Source organism: Salmo salar, chromosome ssa19 (assembly GCF_905237065.1).
Source record: "Salmo salar chromosome ssa19, Ssal_v3.1, whole genome shotgun sequence".
NCBI classification, from domain to species: Eukaryota; Metazoa; Chordata; class Actinopteri; order Salmoniformes; family Salmonidae; genus Salmo; species Salmo salar.
In genome coordinates this window covers 82666352-82690354 of record NC_059460.1, presented here as the reverse complement: position 1 = coordinate 82690354, position 24003 = coordinate 82666352, and the positions used below count along the sequence as shown (strand labels likewise).

Sequence of the window (24003 nt, the reverse complement as noted above, 5' to 3'; positions counted from 1 at the left end):
ACAGACTTATCACCTTACTGGCTTACCGCAACTATCTGCTCTTTCAAACAGCTCAAACAGCAGCCTTCCTCTCTCTCTCTCTCTCTTTCTCCTTCCCTACCCTCCCTCCACCTCCTCCCTCCTCTCAATGCTTTCCCTCCTCCCTCTCTCTCTCTCTCTCTCTCTCTCTCTCTCTCTCTCTCTCTCCCTCCTTCTTTCCCCCCCTCTTCGTCAGACACTCTGTAGTCACTGCCTGAAGCAGTAATCAGACAACTGTCCTTCTCACTCTGACTCGGGCTCTTGAGATACCAGTTAGTGTGTGTATCGGGGCTCCATGAGTTCTAACACTTAAAATGAAAAAGAAAAAGTTGTCTTGTAGCCGGTAATTTGTTGCGTTACAGGTTCTACCAACTCTTTAAGAACTTAATTTTGCTAACATTTCTTCTTGTTGTTCTGGACTGGACTGGACAGACTTGGCTGTAGAATATTATAAAGAAACGTAAAGGAAGGGTTACCAGAAAAAGTACAAGGATTCCACCAATATTGGGGTGAGTATGACTTGTGTTCTAAAAGCAGTATTCTATTTTCTGCTGTTTCACTGTTGATCTGGTTAGTCTGATGCCTGCCTGCCTGTCACTGGCTTGCTATATGAATATGTTTTTTTAAACTTACTCTTCTCTTCTCCTAACTTGTTATTACTTACAGGCATCTATATTGTAAACTGTGAGGATTTAATGAATTAAGGCGTCAATTGAATGAGTAAATATTTAAATATAGATATATTGGCACTAGTTGTTATCATGCGAATAAATAGTTTTATAACACCTTGTTTTTGAGGCATCTTATTTATAACAGCAGTTATCATGTTAATATTTAGACCAGCTAAATAACCACATACATTATTAGGGTTATGTCTTGACAGTGTTAATCCACTGCTCAAAATATCAAAATGACAATTGACTTATGCGGATCATATTTATTTCAAAAGCAATGCTTTTTTTTTTTTTTAGTGTGGAGTGATATTTAGATAATATAATGTCATACGAAACTGTCAGAATATGGTCATCTTAAATAACTGTAACTCAGTGATGACATTAAAAAGATAAAAACATACATCGTGGAGCTACTCGAGTACAAATATATATTGCAACACATTTTCTAATGCAACAATGTTAATATACTAATCATATAAATATGAATATACTAGTAATATAAGTGAAAACATTTATGGTAATGTATAAACTGAACGTTCAAGAATTAAATACTCTTAGGACATAATGATATACTCTTAACAATTATTAGTAAATTATTTACTTATATGAAAAACAATAATGTTCTTTTCAACACTGACTTGATCACAAATACATTTTCCTAAATATATCCAATAACTGTTTTCTAGTTCTTATTTTTTAAATCATGCCCAAATCAACTTTACATTTTTATTTTATTTTAGCTCAGCAATTAAATTCACATCAAATCCTTCTTTATAATTACATTCTAAAAACAAACACCTCGATCTGAATACAATTAAAAATATAAATCACAATTGCAAAAACATTTAAATAAATCTGCTTCCTAAATGTTCAAGTATGTATGATAGGATATCCTCTTGTGTGCTCGTTACTCGGCTCCTAGTTTACATTTTTCGATGCTGCAAAGCAAAACATACCAGCCCCTGCAGGAGTCTCTTCTCCACTGGTCGAATAAACAACAGCAGTCCAGTTAGAGCAGTTGACATCTAATGACATCTGCTCTTGCCGCTGCCTGGTCAGGAATGCTCTGAACGGGAGACGGACGGCGTGTCTCACAAGACAACAGCTAACACCACCACCACCACCACCACAAACAACCAACTCTTATAGTTTAACACAGGGGCCCGGTCGTACTGCTTAGAGTAAACTCTCGTACTGCTTTCTGTTATACTATAATATACTACAATATACTACAATATACTATACTATAATGTAATATACTGTTATATAAAATACTATAATATAATATACTATGATATACTATCATATACTGTTCTACACAATACTATCATATAATATGCTTTTCTATACAATACTATACTATAATATATTACAATATACTATGCTTAATATACTGTTCTATACTATAATATACTACAATATACTATACTGTATATACTATAATATACTGTTCTATACTATAATATATTACAATATACTATGCTTAATATACTATAATATACTGTTCTATACTATAATATACTACAATATACTATACTGTATATACTATAATATACTGTTCTATACTATAATATACTACAATATACTATACTGTAGATACTATACTGTATATACTGTTCTATACTTAAGTAGAATACACAGTGCTGCTTTACACTATACAGAAGACACATGTCCATCTTGTATGGATCAACACAGTATTATTTTTCTTCTCTATATTCATACAACCCAGTAGTAGTAGTCTCTCTCTCTCTCTCTCTCTCTCTGGGTACATGTGTAGTGTTTCACTGTAAAGAAGTGTAGCCGTCCTAATTGAAGGATGCTGTAGGATAATGTCTGTGTGTGTTCTCAGATTGACATTATAACTCACTCTAACTCATTGAATCTGTGAGGTGTTTTGATCTCTCTCTCTCTCTCTCAAATCAAATGTTGTCTTCCCTTTTTTTCTATGTACTGTGTCTTTTAATGTTGTATCAATCATCTGCGAGAGAAACTACCTACCTTTATGATCGTTGAAGAAAAAAAACAAACAGGAGATGTAGTTCATAGATAGAAAGGCTTGGATATAAAAAAGAGCAAGGATTTCACATGTGGACACGTGTTTTCACGTGTGTATTTTCATGTTATTACGTGTTGCTTTACATAAGATCACAGGTGAAATTCATGTGTTTTTTTTCCATCATGGATCTCTCTCTCTCTCTCTCTCTCTCTCTCTTTCTCTGTGTAGACAATAAGCATGGGTGCTGAAGCCTGCTGCTACCTATTCAGTCAAACTATAGGCCTGTTTAGCCAATGAGAGGGCTGTCTATAGGCCTGTTTAGCCAATGAGAGGGCTGTTTACTCACTGTATTTGCTTTAATAAGGAGTACTGCAGACTAGGGGAACTGCAGGCATCAAGCCCCCCCACCCAAGGGTCTGTTCGCTGCCTTGAGAGGCTGCAGTGTGCGTCACAGAATGAAATAGTTCATTAGTAGAATACACAATATAATGTATTGTGTAGGATCTCTAGGTTGTGCATCCTGCATCTATCCAGACCCAGTGAGCCAGCTGAGGTCGTAGTGGAGCTGGAGAGCTAATGGTAGCCAGTGGTTTGGTCGGCTGCTCGGTCACAGTGGCGGAGAGGGACCATTGTTTGCCTACAGAAGGCCTTGTTGATTGTCAATGCCTTCCGTGTGTGTGTGTGTGTGTGTGTGTGTGTGTGTGTGTGTGTGTGTGTGTGTGTGTGTGTGTGTGTGTGTGTGTGTGTGTGTGTGTGTGTGTGTGTGTGCCGCCGGACGGGTCGAGCACTAGTCAAGCATTCTTTCTCTTCTCTCAGATCTGGAGATGGGGGCCGGTGAAAGACACAGAGGGTTAATTGATACTATGAGAGAGAGAGAGACCCTCTCGGTTCTGGGTGATTATCTGTCCTTGGTTGTCTACTAAATAAGGAGGGTTGTTATTTTGTTAACACGCCGCTGTTTGTCTCGGGGAAATGTGTCCTAAAGAGCAGGAAATGAGGCTTTAGGATTAGCGTTGATTGCCCCCCCCCCCCCCCAGCAGTAATACCTACTTAGGTGTTTGTTTTGTCATTGGTCGCATGCATGTTTACCTTCTATACCATCATGAAGAAGCTAGCTACTGAGTTGGAAGAGCAAACAGGAAGTTGTAGGCAAGGTAAATTGTTAAAACTGTAAATCGCTCTGGATAAGAGCATCTGCTAAATGACTAAACTGTCAAGTGTAAATGTTTTACATACAGATCTCATATTACTGTATTGATTCATTTATAAAAAAAATTTTTTTTTTTTAAATGTTAATGTCACAAATGTATCAATTGTACAATTCTCTCTTAAAAAATGTAGTTATTTGTTAGATTTGTCTGTGTAAAACCTCACAATACTAATTATTTCTCTGAATGTGAGGCCGATATAGATATCATTTAGCAAAAAATAAACGATTATTTTTCTCTCTGAAATGAAACAGTCAAGTGATAGATTTTAAACAAATACGTGTCTTTCATTGAACAACCCCATGATTTAGATAATGAATAAACACACCATGTTTTTTTTTCTTTAACCAATAAAAGCAAATTTACCAACATTTCTGAAAATGTATATATAGCGTTTTGCAAAGAACCTCTTCAAATTCTTCCATTTCGAGGAAAGTAGTATCTTTCCACTTTATGGGGAGGATAGAATAATATACTAGTTATTTACAGGTTTTTATTGTTTAGTTTTCAGAGATCTTGTCTTTTCAGCACAACAGTGATATAAATGGTTTAATAAAAATGTATTTATGTATTCATGTATGCAATACACCATGTTCCCACAGTTCAAAATATTGGATCTCAGACTTTTCCAGCTAGTATGTGTGTTTATGCTGAGAGAAAGGGTTCTAGCCTGTTATTGTCCTTCCTGTCATGTGTGAGCATTGTTAAATTAGTGTTGTTTTTGCCTCTGTCTAGGCCAATCTCTCTCTCTCTCGTTCTCTCTCTCTCTCGTTCTCTCTTTCTCATTCTCTCTCTCCCTCTCTCCCTCTCCCTCTTTCTCCCACCCTCTCTATCTCTCTCTTTCTCTCCCTCCCTCCCTCTCACCCTCTCTCGCTCTCTCTCTCTCTCCCTCACTCTCTCTCGTCCTCCATCTCTCTCTCTCTCTCTCTCTCTCTCTCTCTCTCTCCCTCCCTCTCTGTGGTGGCAACGGCAGTGCGGTAGGGAGGGTGTGATAAAACGTCTACCTTAAATCTTCTTTGATGGGCCCTCAAAGGCGAACTGGCCTGGAAATCATTTGGAGGGTTGAAGAGCACATGGTATTAACAGGTTTAATGTAGCTACTCAATGTGGATTGCTGCGTGGAGCAGCATGTCAGCTTTAACAAAATGAAAGAGACAAATTGCACGTCAACAAACTCCCACATGTGTTCGGGAATTACACCTTTTAATTACAGATAAGTACAAATGACTAAATTGCTCTTGCTGTGTGCTTACACACATTAATGTACTGTACACACATTTCATGTGTATATTATTGCGGACCACTGTTGGACAATTATTAACAAATGGGTATGTTTTTGTTTCATTAAAATGAAAAACTATATTTTATTCAGACTTAATTAACCTTTCCCTGCGTAAGCTTCTGAACTATTCTTAGTTTAATGTTTAAATATTAATTATAATATCTTATTTAGTGAAAGTAATTACCAAGATTGAATTAAACGGCATCGACTAAGAAGCAGAATTAAACCAAAGTAGTATTTATTCATAATATTTATATGTTGATTATTAAAATGTTTATATTTCAGCACAGCCCTCTCTGTTTGTTAGACATTCTGAGTGGTCCGTGTATCCTATAGTCTATTTTAGAAGAGAAAAAAAATGCTACATTTTGCATAGATATAAAAATATATATATATATATAAAGTAATCCGTGTGGTGTTGACGGCGTGGATCTCTTCGGCCACGCAGGACACGGAGAGACACCAGTGAAGTGTATCATTTACATAACTCTCTAATCCCACTCCACATCTGTATTTAATTGTTGTCTGCATCTACATTCTCCAGTGGATGTATTTTTCCTGGGCCACCATGGAACCATGTGGACACAGCTGAGAAGTTTAACTAGGGATTAGTTGTTTTAAAGTTATTTTGATTAAAGCGTTGTTTTTCAAAAACTTGTAACTCACAACACATGGGTTTTGCATAGTTTGTAAAATTCAAAGGAATTTGCACTCTATAAAATTCTAATCTTGTAAATTTAAAAGAGCAGAGTAGGATACACACTTAGCTCCCTAGATGATTTCATGAAAGTATCTTTAATTCCTGCTCTAGTGTCCTCTTCCCTTTATAAAAAACATCAAACCAAGCCATAAATAATACCACTACTATATATTGGGGTGGCAGGTAGCCTAGTGGTTAGAGGGGGGAGGCAGGTAGCCTAGTGGTTAGAGGGGGGAGGCAGGTAGCCTAGTGGTTAGAGGGGGGAGGCAGGTAGCCTAGTGGTTAGAGGGGGGAGGCAGGTAGCCTAGTGGTTAGAGGGGGGAGGCAGGTAGCCTAGTGGTTAGAGGGGGGAGGCAGGTAGTCTAGTGGTTAGAGCGTTGGACTAGTAACCGAAAGGTTTATGGATTAAATCCCCGAGCTGACAAGGTAAAAATCTGTCGTTCTGCCCCTGAACAAGGCAGTTAACCCACTGTTCCTAGGCTGTCATTGTAAATAAGAATTTGTTCTTAACTGACTTGCCTAGTTAAATAAAAGTTAAATATAAATAAAAAAAAATGTGTTTTTAATGTCGTCAGGCCAAAAATCGAGCTTAAGTTCAGGATCCACATTGTGTCAGATAGTATAATACCTCTTCATCTATTAACAACAAATGATATTAATCCTCTAAGCCTTCTTAAATCCTCATACTAGAATAACACAGCGCTGAAACAAGCCAGGGAAAACCTTTAAGACACATTCAAACCAAACAGGCTAATTTATTCATTCCCTCAGTGTGTCTCTGCTGCGTCGGTCGAGGTGGATCAGTCAGTCAGACAGACAGCCTGCATGCGGCGGTGATGAACAATGGTAAAAGCCTGACTAGCTCTGTTAGCCAGTGGAAACGCAGGAGTGGGAGTAAGTAAAGCTGAACCTGCCTGGATGCAAACAGCTGTCAGTGAAGCTTGTCTAGGCCTCTCTTAGAATGCGTGACAAATGGAACCCTATTCCCTATATAGTGCACTACTTTTGACCAGTGCCTGTATCTGTGTTCTGCGCCTGATCTGGTCTAAAGTAGTGCACTACATAGGGAATAGGGTGCCTGCCCTGGTCTAAAGTAATGCACTAAATAGGGAATAGGGTGCCAGCCCTGGTCTAAAGTAGTGCACTACATAAGGAATAGGGTGCCAGCCCTGGTCTAAAGTAGTGCACTACATAGGGAATAGGGTGCCTGCCCTGGTCTAAAGTAGTGCACTACATAGGGAATAGGGTGCCTGCCCTGGTCTAAAGTAGTGCACTACATAAGGAATAGGGTGCCAGCCCTGGTCTAAAGTAGTGCACTACATAGGGAATAGGGTGCCTGCCCTGGTCTAAAGTAGTGCACTTACATAGGGAATAGGGTGCCAACCCTGGTCTAAAGTAGTGCACTACATAGGGAATAGGGTGCCAGCCCTGGTCTAAAGTACTGCACTACATTGGAATAGGGTGCCTGCCCTGGTCTAAAGTAGTGCACCATTTGGGACGTTGTTTCTTATTGATGACACTTCTACAACTTCATCAGGGTAGCTGGAGCTTTGTTCTGTTGTATTCCAGAGTGGATCAAGTTGAGCTGAGATGCTGAATGCTGTTTCCACACTTTTATAAACAGTACATATTTAGACAGACTAATGGTTGAGACTAGTGGACTATTAAACAGACTAATGGTTGAGACTAGTGGACTATAGAACAGACTAATGGTTGAGACTAGTGGACTATTAAACAGACTAATGGTTGAGACTAGTGGACTATTAAACAGACTAATGGTTGAGACTAGTGGACTATAGAGGAGACTAATGGTTGAGACTATTGGACTATTAAACAGACTAATGGTTGAGACTAGTGGACTATAGAACAGACTAATGGTTGAGACTAGTGGACTATTAAACAGACTAATGGTTGAGACTAGTGGACTATTAAACAGACTAATGGTTGAGACTAGTGGACTATTAAACAGACTAATGGTTGAGACTAGTGGACTATAGAGGAGACTAATGGTTGAGACTATTGGACTATTAAACAGACTAATGGTTGAGACTAGTGGACTATAAAACAGACTAATGTTGAGACTAGTGGACTATAGAACAGACTAATGGTTGAGACTAGTGGACTATTAAACAGACTAATGGTTGAGACTAGTGGAATATTAAACAGACTAATGGTTGAGACTAGTGGACTATAGAGGAGACTAATGGTTGAGACTAGTGGACTATAGAACAGACTAAAGGTTGAGACTAGTGGACTATAGAACAGACTAATGTTGAGACTAGTGGACTATTAAACAGACTAATGGTTGAGACTAGTGGACTATAGAACAGACTAATGGTTGAGACTAGTGGACTATAGAGGAGACTAATGGTTGAGACTAGTGGACTATAGAACAGACTAATGGTTGAGACTAGTGGACTATTAAACAGACTAATGGTTGAGACTAGTGGACTATAGAGGAGACTAATGGTTGAGACTAGTGGACTATAGAACAGACTAATGGTTGAGACTAGTGGACTATAGAACAGACTAATGGTTGAGACTAGTGGACTATAGAACAGACTAATGGTTGAGACTAGTGGACTATAAAACAGACTAATGTTGAGACTAGTGGACTATAGAACAGACTAATGGTTGAGACCAGTGGACTATAAAACAGACTAATGTTTGAGACTAGTGGACTATAGAGGAGACTAATGGTTGAGACTAGTGGACTATTAAACAGACTAATGGTTGAGACTAGTGGACTATTAAACAGACTAATGTTTGAGACTAGTGGACTATAGAACAGACTAATGGTTGAGACTAGTGGACTATAAAACAGACTAATGGTTGAGACTAGTGGACTATAGAGGAGACTAATGGTTGAGACTAGTGGACTATTAAACAGACTAATGGTTGAGACTAGTGGACTATAGAACAGACTAATGGTTGAGACTAGTGGACTATAGAACAGACTAATGGTTGAGACTAGTGGACTATAGAGGAGACTAATGGTTGAGACTAGTGGACTATTAAACAGACTAATGGTTGAGACTAGTGGACTATAGAGGAGGCTAATGGTTGAGACTAGTGGACTATAAAACAGACTAATGTTGAGACTAGTGGACTATTAAACAGACTAATGGTTGAGACTAGTGGACTATAGAACAGACTAAAGGTTGAGACTAGTGGACTATTAAACAGACTAATGGTTGAGACTAGTGGACTATAGAACAGACTAATGGTTGAGACTAGTGGACTATAGAACAGACTAATGGTTGAGACTAGTGGACTATTAATCAGACTAATGGTTGAGACTAGTGGACTATAAAACAGACTAATGGTTGAGACTAGTGGACTATAAAACAGACTAATGTTTGAGACTAGTGGACTATTAAACAGACTAATGGTTGAGACTAGTGGACTATAAAACAGACTAATGGTTGAGACTAGTGGACTATTAAACAGACTAATGGTTGAGACTAGTGGACTATAAAACAGACTAATGGTTGAGACTAGTGGACTATAAAACAGACTAATGTTTGAGACTAGTGGACTATTAATCAGACTAATGGTTGAGACTAGTGGACTTTTAAACAGACTAATGGTTGAGACTAGTGGACTATAGAACAGACTAATGGTTGAGACTAGTGGACTATAGAACAGACTAATGGTTGAGACTAGTGGACTATAAAACAGACTAATGGTTGAGACTAGTGGACTATTAAACAGACTAATGGTTGAGACTAGTGGAATATTAAACAGACTAATGGTTGAGACTAGTGGACTATTAAACAGACTAATGTTTGAGACTAGTGGACTATAGAACAGACTAATGGTTGAGACTAGTGGACTATAAAACAGACTAATGGTTGAGACTAGTGGACTATAGAGGAGACTAATGGTTGAGACTAGTGGACTATTAAACAGACTAATGGTTGAGACTAGTGGACTATAGAGGAGACTAATGGTTGAGACTAGTGGACTATTAAACAGACTAATGGTTGAGACTAGTGGACTATAGAGGAGGCTAATGGTTGAGACTAGTGGACTATAAAACAGACTAATGTTGAGACTAGTGGACTATTAAACAGACTAATGGTTGAGACTAGTGGACTATAAAACAGACGAATGGTTGAGACTAGTGGACTATAGAGGAGACTAATGGTTGAAACTAGTGGACTATAGAACAGACTAATGTTGAGACTAGTGGACTATTAAACAGACTAATGGTTGAGACTAGTGGACTATAGAGGAGACTAATGGTTCAGACTAGTAGACTATAGAACAGACTAAAGGTTGAGACTAGTGGACTTTTAAACAGACTAATGGTTGAGACTAGTGGACTATTAAACAGACTAATGGTTGAGACTAGTGGACTATAGAACAGACTAATGGTTGAGACTAGTGGACTATAGAGGAGACTAATGGTTGAGACTAGTGGACTATAGAACAGACTAATGGTTGAGACTAGTGGACTATTAAACAGACTAATGGTTGAGACTAGTGGACTATAAAACAGACTAATGGTTGAGACTAGTGGACTATAAAACAGACTAATGGTTGAGACTAGTGGACTATTAAACAGACTAATGGTTGAGACTAGTGGACTATAGAACAGACTAACGTTGAGACTAGTGGACTATAAAACAGACTAATGGTTGAGACTAGTGGACTATAAAGGAGACTAATGGTTGAGACTAGTGGACTATAGAACAGACTAATGGTTGAGACTAGTGGACTATAGAACAGACTAACGTTGAGACTAGTGGACTATAAAACAGACTAATGGTTGAGACTAGTGGACTATAAAGGAGACTAATGGTTGAGACTAGTGGACTATAGAACACACTAATGGTTGAGACTAGTGGACTATAGAACAGACTAATGGTTGAGACTAGTGGACTATAGAACAGACTAACGTTGAGACTAGTGGACTATAAAACAGACTAATGGTTGAGACTAGTGGACTATAAAGGAGACTAATGGTTGAGACTAGTGGACTATAGAGGAGACTAATGGTTGAGACTAGTGGACTATTAAACAGACTAATGGTTGAGACTAGTGGACTATAAAGGAGACTAATGGTTGAAACTAGTGGACTATAGAACAGACTAATGTTGAGACTAGTGGACTATTAAACAGACTAATGGTTGAGACTAGTGGACTATAGAGGAGACTAATGGTTGAGACTAGTAGACTATAGAACAGACTAAAGGTTGAGACTAGTGGACTTTTAAACAGACTAATGGTTGAGACTAGTGGACTATTAAACAGACTAATGTTTGAGACTAGTGGACTATAGAACAGACTAATGGTTGAGACTAGTGGACTATAGAGGAGACTAATGGTTGAGACTAGTGGACTATAGAACAGACTAATGGTTGAGACTAGTGGACTATTAAACAGACTAATGGTTGAGACTAGTGGACTATAAAACAGACTAATGGTTGAGACTAGTGGACTATAAAACAGACTAATGGTTGAGACTAGTGGACTATTAAACAGACTAATGGTTGAGACTAGTGGACTATAGAACAGACTAACGTTGAGACTAGTGGACTATAAAACAGACTAATGGTTGAGACTAGTGGACTATAAAGGAGACTAATGGTTGAGACTAGTGGACTATAGAACAGACTAATGGTTGAGACTAGTGGACTATAGAACAGACTAACGTTGAGACTAGTGGACTATAAAACAGACTAATGGTTGAGACTAGTGGACTATAAAGGAGACTAATGGTTGAGACTAGTGGACTATAGAACACACTAATGGTTGAGACTAGTGGACTATAGAACAGACTAATGGTTGAGACTAGTGGACTATAGAACAGACTAACGTTGAGACTAGTGGACTATAAAACAGACTAATGGTTGAGACTAGTGGACTATAAAGGAGACTAATGGTTGAGACTAGTGGACTATAGAGGAGACTAATGGTTGAGACTAGTGGACTATTAAACAGACTAATGGTTGAGACTAGTGGACTATAAAGGAGACTAATGGTTGAAACTAGTGGACTATAGAACAGACTAATGTTGAGACTAGTGGACTATTAAACAGACTAATGGTTGAGACTAGTGGACTATAGAGGAGACTAATGGTTGAGACTAGTAGACTATAGAACAGACTAAAGGTTGAGACTAGTGGACTTTTAAACAGACTAATGGTTGAGACTAGTGGACTATTAAACAGACTAATGGTTGAGACTAGTGGACTATAGAACAGACTAATGGTTGAGACTAGTGGACTATAGAGGAGACTAATGGTTGAGACTAGTGGACTATAGAACAGACTAATGGTTGAGACTAGTGGACTATTAAACAGACTAATGGTTGAGACTATTGGACTATAAAACAGACTAATGGTTGAGACTAGTGGACTATAAAACAGACTAATGGTTGAGACTAGTGGACTATTAAACAGACTAATGGTTGAGACTAGTGGACTATAGAACAGACTAACGTTGAGACTAGTGGACTATAAAACAGACTAATGGTTGAGACTAGTGGACTATAAAGGAGACTAATGGTTGAGACTAGTGGACTATAGAACAGACTAATGGTTGAGACTAGTGGACTATAGAACAGACTAACGTTGAGACTAATGGACTATAAAACAGACTAATGGTTGAGACTAGTGGACTATAAAGGAGACTAATGGTTGAGACTAGTGGACTATAGAACACACTAATGGTTGAGACTAGTGGACTATAGAACAGACTAATGGTTGAGACTAGTGGACTATAGAACAGACTAACGTTGAGACTAGTGGACTATAAAACAGACTAATGGTTGAGACTAGTGGACTATAAAGGAGACTAATGGTTGAGACTAGTGGACTATAGAGGAGACTAATGGTTGAGACTAGTGGACTATTAAACAGACTAATGGTTGAGACTAGTGGACTATAAAGGAGACTAATGGTTGAGACTAGTGGACTATAGAGGAGGCTAATGGTTGAGACTAGTGGACTATAAAACAGACTAATGGTTGAGACTAGTGGACTATAAAGGAGACTAATGGTTGAGACTAGTGGACTATAGAACACACTAATGAATGGGTAAACGCTAACGTTTGGGCACAGGGCCTTCTTCAGGGAGATATCAGCATGGTTACGGCTTCACAGGCCCTCACCTCACAGAACACACAGACACTCACCTGAACGCTGAACACAACCCCAACCACCACACTACAACACACCACTCGCTCTTTCTTACTCTCTCCCTCTCTCTTTCTCTCTCTCGTTCTATCTCATTCTCTCTTTCTTGCTCTCTCTCTCTTGTTCTCTGTTTCTCTCTCATTCTATCTCTCTATCTCAATCTCTCTCTTTCTCTCATTCTCTTTTTCTCTCTTGTTCTCCTCTTTCTATCTAATTCTCTCTCGTTCTATCTCGTTCTCTCTCCCCCTCCCTCCCCCTCTCTTTCTCTCTCTCTCTTTCTTTCTTTCTCTCGCTTTCTCTCATGTTCTATCTCGTTCTCTCTTTCTATCTCTCTCTATCGCATTCTCTCTCTCTCTTTCTCTCACCCTCCCCCTCTCTCTCTCCCTCCCCCTCTTTGTCTTTCCCTCCCCCCCTTTCTCTCTCTCTCATTTTAATGTGGTAAAATACATTTTTCTTTGTTTGTTTATGTTTTCTTTCCTTTTCGTCCTTTACATCTTCGTTTTCACTTTTAGCTATTTACATTTTTTTCTGCCGTTAGAAAATAACTAGGAGTCGTGGAGGGTTGTTGAGGGTCGGAGGGGTTGTCTATAGGAGATGATGTGTTGTCGTGCTTACAATGCCAAGATGGCTGAACTCAGAGGGAGAGAGAGAGAGACAGAGAGACAGAGAGAGTGACATAGAGAGAAAGAGAGAGACAGAGAGAGTGAGAGAGACAGAGAGAGAGAGACATAGAGACAGAGAGTGAGAGAGAGAGAGAGAGAGAGAGACAGAGAGAGAGACATAGAGAGAAAGAGAGAGACAGAGAGAGACAGAGAGCGACAGAGAGAGTGACATAGAGAGAAAGAGAGAGACAGAGAGAGTGACATAGAGAGAAAGAGACAGAGAGAGTGACATAGAGAGAAACAGAGAGAGAGAGAGTGACAGAGAGAAAGAGAGAGACAGAGAGAGTGACATAGAGAGAGAGACAGAGAGAGAGAGAGAGAGCAGCAGGGCTGGACAGAGTGACTGTCAGACTAAAAAACAGTAATATAGTTACTCTACTAGCATCATAGGGAACATATGTGGCTCCCTATAATCTCCATGTGCTTGTTTCCCGTCTCCCTCTCTCACTGTCGAGATGCACCGCTGGTTTGGGGGCCTCTAAAGTGCCCCCTGTAATGTGTGTGAGATAATACAATAGAATAAGAAAGAGATTTATGTAATGTATGGTGTTGTACTGTATGGTGTTGTACTGTATAGTGGTGTACTGTATAGTGGTGTACTGTATGGTGTTGTACTGTATAGCACTATATAGTGGTGTACTGTATAGTGGTGTACTGTATAGTGGTGTACTGTATAGTACTATATAGTGGTGTACTGTATAGTGTTGTACTGTATAGTGGTGTACTGTATGGTGTTGTACTGTATAGTGATGTACTGTATAGTGATGTACTGTATAGTACTATATAGTGGTGTACTGGATAGTGATGTACTGTATAGTACTATATAGTGGTGTACTGTATAGTGGTGTACTGTATGGTGTTGTACTGTATAGTACTATATAGTGGTGTACTGTATAGTGGTGTACTGTATAGTGATGTACTGTATGGTGTTGTACTGTATAGTGGTGTACTGTATAGTGTTGTACTGTATAGTGGTGTACTGTATAGTGTTGTACTGTATGGTGTTGTACTGTATAGTGTTGTACTGTATAGTACTATATAGTGGTGTACTGTATAGTGTTGTATTGTATAGTGTTGTACTGTATAGTACTGTATAGTGTTGTGCTGTATAGTGTTGTACTGTATAGTGTTGTACTGTATAGTACTATATAGTGGTGTACTGTATAGTGTTGTATTGTATAGTGTTGTACTGTATAGTACTATATTGAGGTACTGTATAGTGCTGCATTGTACTGTATAGTACTGTATTGTTATGTATTGTACTGTATGGTGTTGTACTGTATAGTGATGAATTGTACTGTATAGTACTATATAGTTATGTATTGTACTGTATAGTGTTGTACTGTATAGTACTATGTAGTGTTGTACTGTATAGTGTTACACTGTATAGTACTATATAGTTGTGTACTGTATAGTGTTGTACTATATAGTGTTGTACTGTGAAGTGTTGTACAGTATAATAATGTACTGTATAGTACTATATAGTGTTGTACTGTATAGTACTATACAGGGTTATACTGTATAGTACTATATAGTTGTGTACTGTGTAGTACTATATAGTGTTGTACTGTATAGTTTTGCACTGTATAGTGATGTATTGTACTGTGTAGTATTGAACTATATAGTGTAGAGGTCGACCGATTAATCGGAATGGCCGATTAATTAGGGCCGATTTCAAGTTTTCATAATAATCGGAAATCGTTATTTTTGGACGCCAATTTGGCCGATTTAAAAAATATATATATATATAATTTTTTTAGACCTTTATTTAACTAGGCAAGTCAGTTAAGAACACATTCTTATTTTCAATGATGGCCTAGGAACGGTGGGTTAACTGCCTTGTTCAGGGGCAGAACAACAGATTTTTACCTTGTCAGCTCAGGGATTCAATCTTGCAACCTTATGGTTAACTAGTCCAACGCTCTAACCAGCTGCTTTACATTGCACTCCACGAGGTTACGCGAATGCAGTAAGAAGCTAAGGTAAGTTGCTAGCTAGCATTAAACTTATCCTATAAAAAACAATCAATCAATCATAATCACTAGTTGATGGTTGATGATATTACTAGTTTATCTAGCCTGTCCTGCGTTGCATATAATCGCTTAGGTACACCTTGCTCCAACCATAAACATCAATGCCTTTCTTAAAATCAATACACAGAAGTATATATTTTTAAACCTGCATATTTAGCTAAAAGAAATCCAGGTTAGCAGGTAATATTAACCAGGTGAAATTGTGTCATTTTGCGTTCATTGCACGCAGAGTCAGTGTATATGCAACAGTTTGGGTCGCCTGGCTCGTTGCGAACTAATTTGCCAGAATTTTACGTAATTATGACATAACATTGAAGATTGTGCAATGTAACAGGAATAACATTTTGTTTTCGAGATGATAGTTTCCGTATTCGACCATATTAATGACCTAAGGCTCATATTTCTGTGTGTTATTATGTTATAATTAAGTCTATGATTTGATAGAGCAGTCTGACTGAGCGGTGGTAGGCACCAGCAGGCTCATAAGCATTCATTCAAAATAGCACTTTCGTGCGTTTTGCCAGCAGCTCTTCGCAATGTTTCAAGCATTGCGCTGTTTATGACTTCAAGCCTGTCAACTCCCGAGATTAGGCTGGTGTAACCGATGTGAAATGGCTAGCTAGTTAGCCGGGTGCGCGCTAATAGCGTTTCAAACGTCACTCGCTCTGAGACTTGGGAGTAGTTGTTCCCCTTGCTCTACATGGGTAACGCTGCTTCGAGGGTGGCTGTTGTCGATGTGTTCCTGGTTCGAGCCCAGGTAGGAGCGAGGAAAGGGACGGAAGCTATACTGTTACACTGGCAATACTAAAGTGCCTGTAAGAACATCCAATAGTCAAAGGTATATGAAATACAAATGGTATAGAGAGAAATAGTCCTATAATTCCTATAATATCTACAACCTAAAACTTCTTACCTGGGAATATTGAAGACTCATGTTAAAAGGAACCACCATTTAAACGTTAGCTTTTTTACATGGCACATATTGCACTTTTACGTCCTTCTCCAACACTTTGTTTTTGCATTATTTAAACCAAATTGAACATGTTTCATTATTTATTTGAGACTAAATTGATTTTATTGATGTATTATATTAAGTTAAAATAAAAGTGTTCATTCAGTATTGTTGTAATTGTCATTATTACAAATAAATAAATAAAATCGGATGATTAATCGGTATCGGCTTTTTTGGGCATCCAATAATCGGTATCGGCGTTGAGAAAAAAAATCATAATCGGTCGACCTCTAATATAGTGTTGTACAGTATAATAATGTACTGTATAGTACTATATAGTGTTGTACTGCATAGTGTGGTACTGTATAGTGTTGTATAATGATGTACTGTGTAGTGTTGTACTGTATAGTACTGTATAATGATGTACTGTATAGAACTGTACACTGATGTACTGTATAGTGTTGTACTGTATAGTGATGTACTGTGTAGTGGTGTACTGTGTAGTAATGTACTGTATAGTACTATATAGATTTGTACTGTATAGTGTTGTACTGTGTAGTACTATATAGTGTTGTACTATATAGTGTTGTACTGTAAAGTGTATACTGTATGGTGTTGTACTGTGTAGTACTATATAGTGGTGTTCTGTATAGTGTTGTACTGTATAGTACAACACTATACAGAACTTCCCTGTGGCTCAGTTGGTAGAGCATGGTGTTCGCAACGCCAGCATGGTGTGTGCAATGACAGGGTTGTGTGTTCGATTCCCACGGGGGGCCAGTACAATAAAAAATGTATGAAATGTATGCATTCACTACTGTAAGTCTCTCTCGATAACAGCCTCTGCTAAATGACGTAAATGTATAGTGTTCTAATGTGTAGTATGTATAATGATGTACTTTATAGTGGTGCACTGTATAATGATGTACTTTATAGGGATGTACTGTACTGTATAGTGATGTACTGTATAATACTGTATAGTGATGTACTATATAGTAATGTATTGTATAGTGATGTACTCTATAGTTCTGTACTCTATAGTGGTGTACTGTATATTGATATGCTATACTGTATAGTGACACACTGTATAGTGATGCACTTTAAAGGGATGTACTGTATAGTACTCTACTGTATAGGGATGTACTGTACGTATAGTGATGTACTATATAGTACTGTACTGTATAGTGATATAGTGTACTGTATGGTGATGTACTGTATAGGGATGTAGTGTATAGTGATGTACTGCATTGTACTGTATAGTCATGTACTGTATAGTGATGTACTGTACTGTATAGGGATGTACTTTATAGTACTCTACTGTATAGTGATGTACTGTATTGTATAGTGATTTCCTGTATAGTACTTTACTGTATAGTTATGTGCTGTACTGTATAGTGATGTATTGTATATTGCTGTACTGTATAGTGATGTCCTGTATAGTACTTTACTGTATAGTTATGTACTGTACTGTATAGTGATGTACTGTATAGTACTCTACTGTATAGTGATGTACTGCATTGTATAGTGATGTCATGTATAGTACTCTACTGTATAGTGATGTACTGTATTGTATAGTGATGTCCTGTATAGTACTCTACTGTATAGTGATGTACTGTTTAGTACTCTACTGTATAGTGCCATACTGTATAGTGAGGTACTGTACTGTATAGTGATGTACTGTATAGTACTTTACTGTACGGTGATGTACTGTATAGTACCGTACTTTATAGTGCTGCAATTTGTAGTGATGTACTGCATGGTGATGTACTGTAATGTGTAGTACTCTACTGTATATTGATGTACTGTATAGTGATGTACTCTTCTGTGTGGTGATATAATGTATAGTACTTTACTGTATAGTGATGTACTGTGTAGTGATACACTCTAAAGTACTGTACTTTATAGTACTGTACTCTATTGTGATGTACTGTATGGTGATGTACTATACTTTATTGTACTTTACTGTATAGTGGTATACTGTATAGTACTGTACTTTATAGAACTGTACTGTATAGGGATGTACGGTAATGTATAGTGATGTACTGTATATTCATGTACTGTACTGTATAGTGATGTAATGTATAGTGATGTACTGCACTGTTAAGTGATATACTGTATATTCATGTACTGTACTGCATAGTGATGTACTGTATAGTGATGCACTTGACTGTATAGTGGTGTACTGTATAGTGATGTACTGTATAGGGATGTAGTGTACTGTATAGTGATGTACTGTATAGTGATGTACTGTACTCTATAGTGATGTACTGTACTGTATAGTGATGTACTGTATGATGATGTACTGTATGGTGATGTACTGTACTGTATAGTGATGTACTGTATGGTGATGTACTGTATGGTGATGTACTGTACTGTATAGTGATGTACTATATATACAGTATGTTTGTGTGGCCGTGAGTCTTCGATTGCATCCCAAATGTTACCCTATTGTCTATAAACTGCACTTCTTTTCACCATGACCTATTTGACAAGGGCCCTGGCCAAAAGTGGTGCTGTATATAGGGAATAGGGTGTTATCTGAGACACTGCCCATGTCTCTTGAGGTCCCTTAGACCAGTGTTCCTGTGTTCCTGTGCCTATGTAATGTTCTGTGGCCCCGGGCCCTGTTCAAAAGTAGTGCACTATAAAGGGAATAGGGTGTCATTTATTACACAGCCAGTGTGGACCCTGGGACTAAAACACATCCCTTTGCAACTTGATCCTGGACTTCCTGACGGGCCGACCCCTCAGGTGGTAAGGGTAGGCAACAACACTGATACTCTACACGGGGGCCCCTCAGGGGTGCGTGCTTAGTCCCCTCCTGTATTTCCTGTTCACCCACATCTCCGTGGCCAAGCACGACTCTAATGCCATCATTAAGTTCGCTGATGACACAACGGTGGTAGGCCCGATCACCGACAACGATGAGACAGCCTATAGGGAGGAGGTCAGAGACCTGGCAGTGTGGTAGTGCGTACGGCTATACCAGGCGGTGTCAGAAGAAGGCCCTAAAAATTGCCGTCCTAGTCATAGACTGTTTTCTCTGCTACTGCACGGCAAGCGGTATCGGAGCGCTAAATCTAGAGAGAAGGGAAGAGAGAAGGGAAGAGAGACTGGAAAGAGAAGGGAGAGACTGGGAAGAGAGGGACGATAGAAGGGAAGAGATGGGAAAGAGAAGGGAAGAGAGAAGGGAGGAGAGAAGGGGAGAGAGAAGGGAGAGACCGGGAAAAGACAGGGAAGATAGAAGGAAGAGAGAAGGGAGAGAGAAGGGAGAGAGAAGGGAGGAGAGAAGGGAAGAGATGGGAGAGAGAAGAGAAGAGATGGGAGAGAGAAGGGAGGAGAGAAGGGGAGAGATGGGAGAGAGAAGAGAAGAGATGGGAGAGAGAAGGGAGGAGAGAAGGGGAGAGATGGGAGAGAGAAGAGAAGAGATGGGAGAGAGAAGGGAGGAGAGAAGGGGAGAGATGGGAGAGAGAAGAGAAGAGATGGGAGAGAGAAGGGAGGAGAGAAGGGGAGAGAGAGGAAAGACAGGGGGAGGGGAGAAAGAGAGAGGGAGGGGAGAGAGAGAGGGAGGGGAGTGCAGATACATTTCAGATGGTGTCAATTGCAGATGAAAGATCTGGCTGAAGATGCTACGGGCGTCATGCTTCACTGGCCTCTATTCAACAAGTCACATCTCCCTCCCTTCTATCCAGCAGCAGTTATCAGGAGATACCTAACTTCCTACCTCCATGCTACTCCCTCCCCCCATCCACCTCACACCCCTATACCTCCCATCATCCAACCCCCCAGTCCCCCGCACCCTCCCCTTCCTGCTTACCTTGGCTAAGCCCTCTTTGTATGTTGATTGGGGGCGGGCTAATCCAGTTTGCAGCTGTCGTAGACCAATGATGAATCACCTTTCAGTCATTTGGCTGCAGTCCCCTCACTCGGGGAGCGAGGGAGGGAGGGAGGGAGGGAGGGAGGGAGGGAGGGAGGGAGGGAGGGAGGGAGGGAGGGAGGGAGGGAGGGAGGAGCGGCAACAACAGCAGTGTTAGAAGAAGAGAGAGCGAGAGACAGAGCGAGAAGAGAGAGAGAGAAGGGCTGAGAGAGAAACTCTAGAGAGAGAGAATGTCCTCTGTTCCTTTTCCCGGTGCAGTTAGCCCTCTCTTCCCACTCTGAGACAGAATAACAATAATGTTTTCTCAGACCAGCTCTATTGTGTCATGGATGGGTCTGGACAGTGACACACAGCTGAAATAACAAGGAGGGACATTGTTTCTGCTCAGGCAGGTGGAAAGAGAAAAAAAAACAGAGAGAGAGAGAGAGGCAGCCTGGTTCAGATGATTCCCGGCCGCTACGTCTTTCCAGGTAAGAGCAGAGTTGGACCAGCGCCAGGCAGGTAGCATCAGAAGAGATGCAGGGAGGGAGGGAGGGAGGGAGGGAGGGAGGGAGGGAGAGAGAGGGAGAGAGGGAAAGAGAGAAGTTGTGTAAATCTAATAGTAATTTTCTCCTGGTATATCTGTAACGTTGCTGTACAGGTTTCTCTGCTGTTCATAATTGTATTTCAGTTTTTTGGTGCGGGTGATAATTTAGCAATAAATTCATATTTCTCTGGGGAAATAGGATACAGCTAGCTACCAGCATGTCCGTTTGTGAGTTCCCCAACAATATTCACAACAATTATACATTATTTACTTCATTTGAGTTTGAAAAAAATAAAAATACATTTACAAAGACATGTCATGCTGAACTGAGTGAGTAGAAAACGCAATGTATATATATATATATATCTGTGTATTTCTTTTTTAAATTAATTTAAAAACAAGTCTATTGACTATATCTTTCCATCCCAACATTATTTAAATAGCAGACATATAATTTCATTTAATCAGATTGTTGATATATCAGACATATAATTTCATTTAATCAGATTGTTGATATATCAGACATATAATTTCATTTAATCAGATTGTTGATATATCAGACATATCATTTCATTTAATCAGATTGTTGATATATCAGACATATCATTTCATTTAATCAGATTGTTGAAATAGAAAACATTTCATTTAATCAGATTGTTGAAATAGCAGGCATCATTTCATCCTATCAGATTGCGTTTGCATTAAACAAAAAAACAAGTATTTGTGGGTGCAAACGACACAAACGACTTAGTTTAGTTGATTGATAAAAGAGATATACAGTCTGTAAATGTAATTGAAAAAAGCAGTTTAATGTACCAAACATTTCTCCCTAATTTAATTAAACAGTATGTTGCATTGGGCTCAGTGACAAAAGACAAATATGAGTTAAGATTTGTGTCATGTTTCAGCTCTCCTCGGCCTGTTTTAACTAACCTCCATATGGCTATGGCTGAGCAACTTTTCACAGCAACACTGAGGGGATAGAATAATGTTTTCAATGGCGTGGTCTTCAGTATAAACACAGAAACAATTAAGATGGTTGCTAGAGCAAACTGATGCGTCGTGAACTAGGCATTCCTATCTCTCTTCACTGAGCCACAGACGGAGCACTCAGAATCACTCAGAGAACAAACTCTCCTAATCACTTGGAGAAGTAGCTAATCACTTGGAGAAGCAGCTAATCACTTGGAGAAGCAGCTAATTACTTGGAGAAGTAGCTAATCACTTGGAGAAGCAGCTAATCACTTGGAGAAGCAGCTAATTACTTGGAGAAGCAGCTAATCACTTGGAGAAGCAGCTAATTACTTGGAAAAGTAGCTAATCACTTGGAGAAGTAGCTAATCACTTGGAGAAGTAGCTAATCACTTGGAGAAGCAGCTAATCACTTGGAGAAGCAGCTAATTACTTGGAGAGGTAGCTAATCACTTGGAGAAGTAGCTAATCACTTGGAGAAGTAGCTAATCACTTGGAGAAGTAGCTAATCACTTGGAGAAGTAGCTAATCACTTGGAAAAGCAGCTAATCACTTGGAGAAGCAGCTAATCACTTGGAGAAGTAGCTAATCACTTGGAGAAGCAGCTAATCACTTGGAGAAGTAGCTAATCACTTGGAGAAGTAGCTAATCACTTGGAGAAGTAGCTAATCACTTGGAGAAGCAGCTAATCACTTGGAGAAGTAGCTAATCACTTGGAGAAGTAGCTAATCACTTGGAGAAGCAGCTAATCACTTGGAGAAGCAGCTAATCACTTGGAGAAGTAGCTAATCACTTGGAGAAGTAGCTAGCTGCTCTTAGAATCATTTAGAGAACAAACTCTTCTAATCTTCTAGCAACTAACTACTTTAACCATAGCCTCCAATCTCAGAGTGTGTTCACACTGTATAATAAGGATGTCTATGTAATTACTATACTGTAGACTAGCATGAGTACGTACATTAATCAACATGGAGTGAATGCTGTATATTGTAGAAGCTGCTTTTTCAACTAGTCTAAAATTGGCAATACGCTCATGTGCACTGCAATGTCTCTATTACTGAGCTCATCTATTTCAATTATTTCAATTATAATCTATATTGATGTTATAATATCATATATTGCTGATATATAATAAAATAGTGTCAATATAATATGTTATAATTGAGTGCATAGCAGTAGGTCTAGTTTGAATTGTATTATGAAAGAAATAAGCAGAGATAACATTCATAAACAAAGATAACATTAATAGGCAGAGATAACATTAATAAGCAGAGATAACATTAATAAGCAGAGATAACATTAATAAGCAGAGATAACATTAATAAGCAGAGATAACATTAATAGGCAGAGATAACATTAATAAGCAGAGATAACATTAATAAGCAGAGATAACATTAATAAGCAGAGATAACATTAATAAGCAGAGATAACATTAATAAGCAGAGATAACATTAATAAGCAGAGATAACATTAATAAGCAGAGATAACATGAATAAGCGGAGATAACATTAATCAGCGGAGATAACATGAATAAGCAGCGATAACATTATGTTTGTCATTCCAGAACATAGTTCAATCTATTGGTATTATTTATAGCTTTTAGATACAAAAAAAACATCTCAAGCTCCCGTTGAGATTTTTTATTTGTTTACTTTAAATTAATAAACATTTCAAATCAACAGTTTTACCCATGTTGTTATCAGTAGGTTAAAGAGAAAAACATGCTTAAAACTAATACATCTATAGGCTAGTTCTTTACCATGCATTTGTCTTCCCTTGATGGTTCTGGCAAGATGTGAGTAAATATGTGTGTGTGTGTGTGTGTGTGTGTGTGTGTGTGTGTGTGTGTGTGTGTGTGTGTGTGTGTGTGTGTGTGTGTGTGTGTGTGTGTGTGTGTGTGTGTGCGACTCTACTTCTGTCTGTGTGTGTGCGGTCTGTCTTCTGTATGTGTTTGCGTC

General features: G+C 38.8%; 1 protein-coding gene across 27 annotated transcripts in view; it reads left to right on the top strand.

Moving 5' to 3' along the window:
* Window positions 1-215: 215 nt before the first annotated feature.
* The window catches only part of LOC106579723 (eyes absent homolog 1), a 169074-nt gene continuing 145286 nt past the window's right edge, over window positions 216-24003 (top strand). For 25 of the 27 annotated variants that reach the window (XM_045702842.1, XM_045702841.1, XM_045702840.1 and 22 more), the window contains exon 1: window positions 216-527. The gene's annotated coding sequence lies outside the window, so the exon portion shown is untranslated. Of the gene's footprint in view, window positions 528-20935; window positions 21018-24003 lie in introns of all 27 variants that reach the window. The other 2 variants (XM_045702821.1, XM_045702814.1) reach the window with 1 other exon arrangement.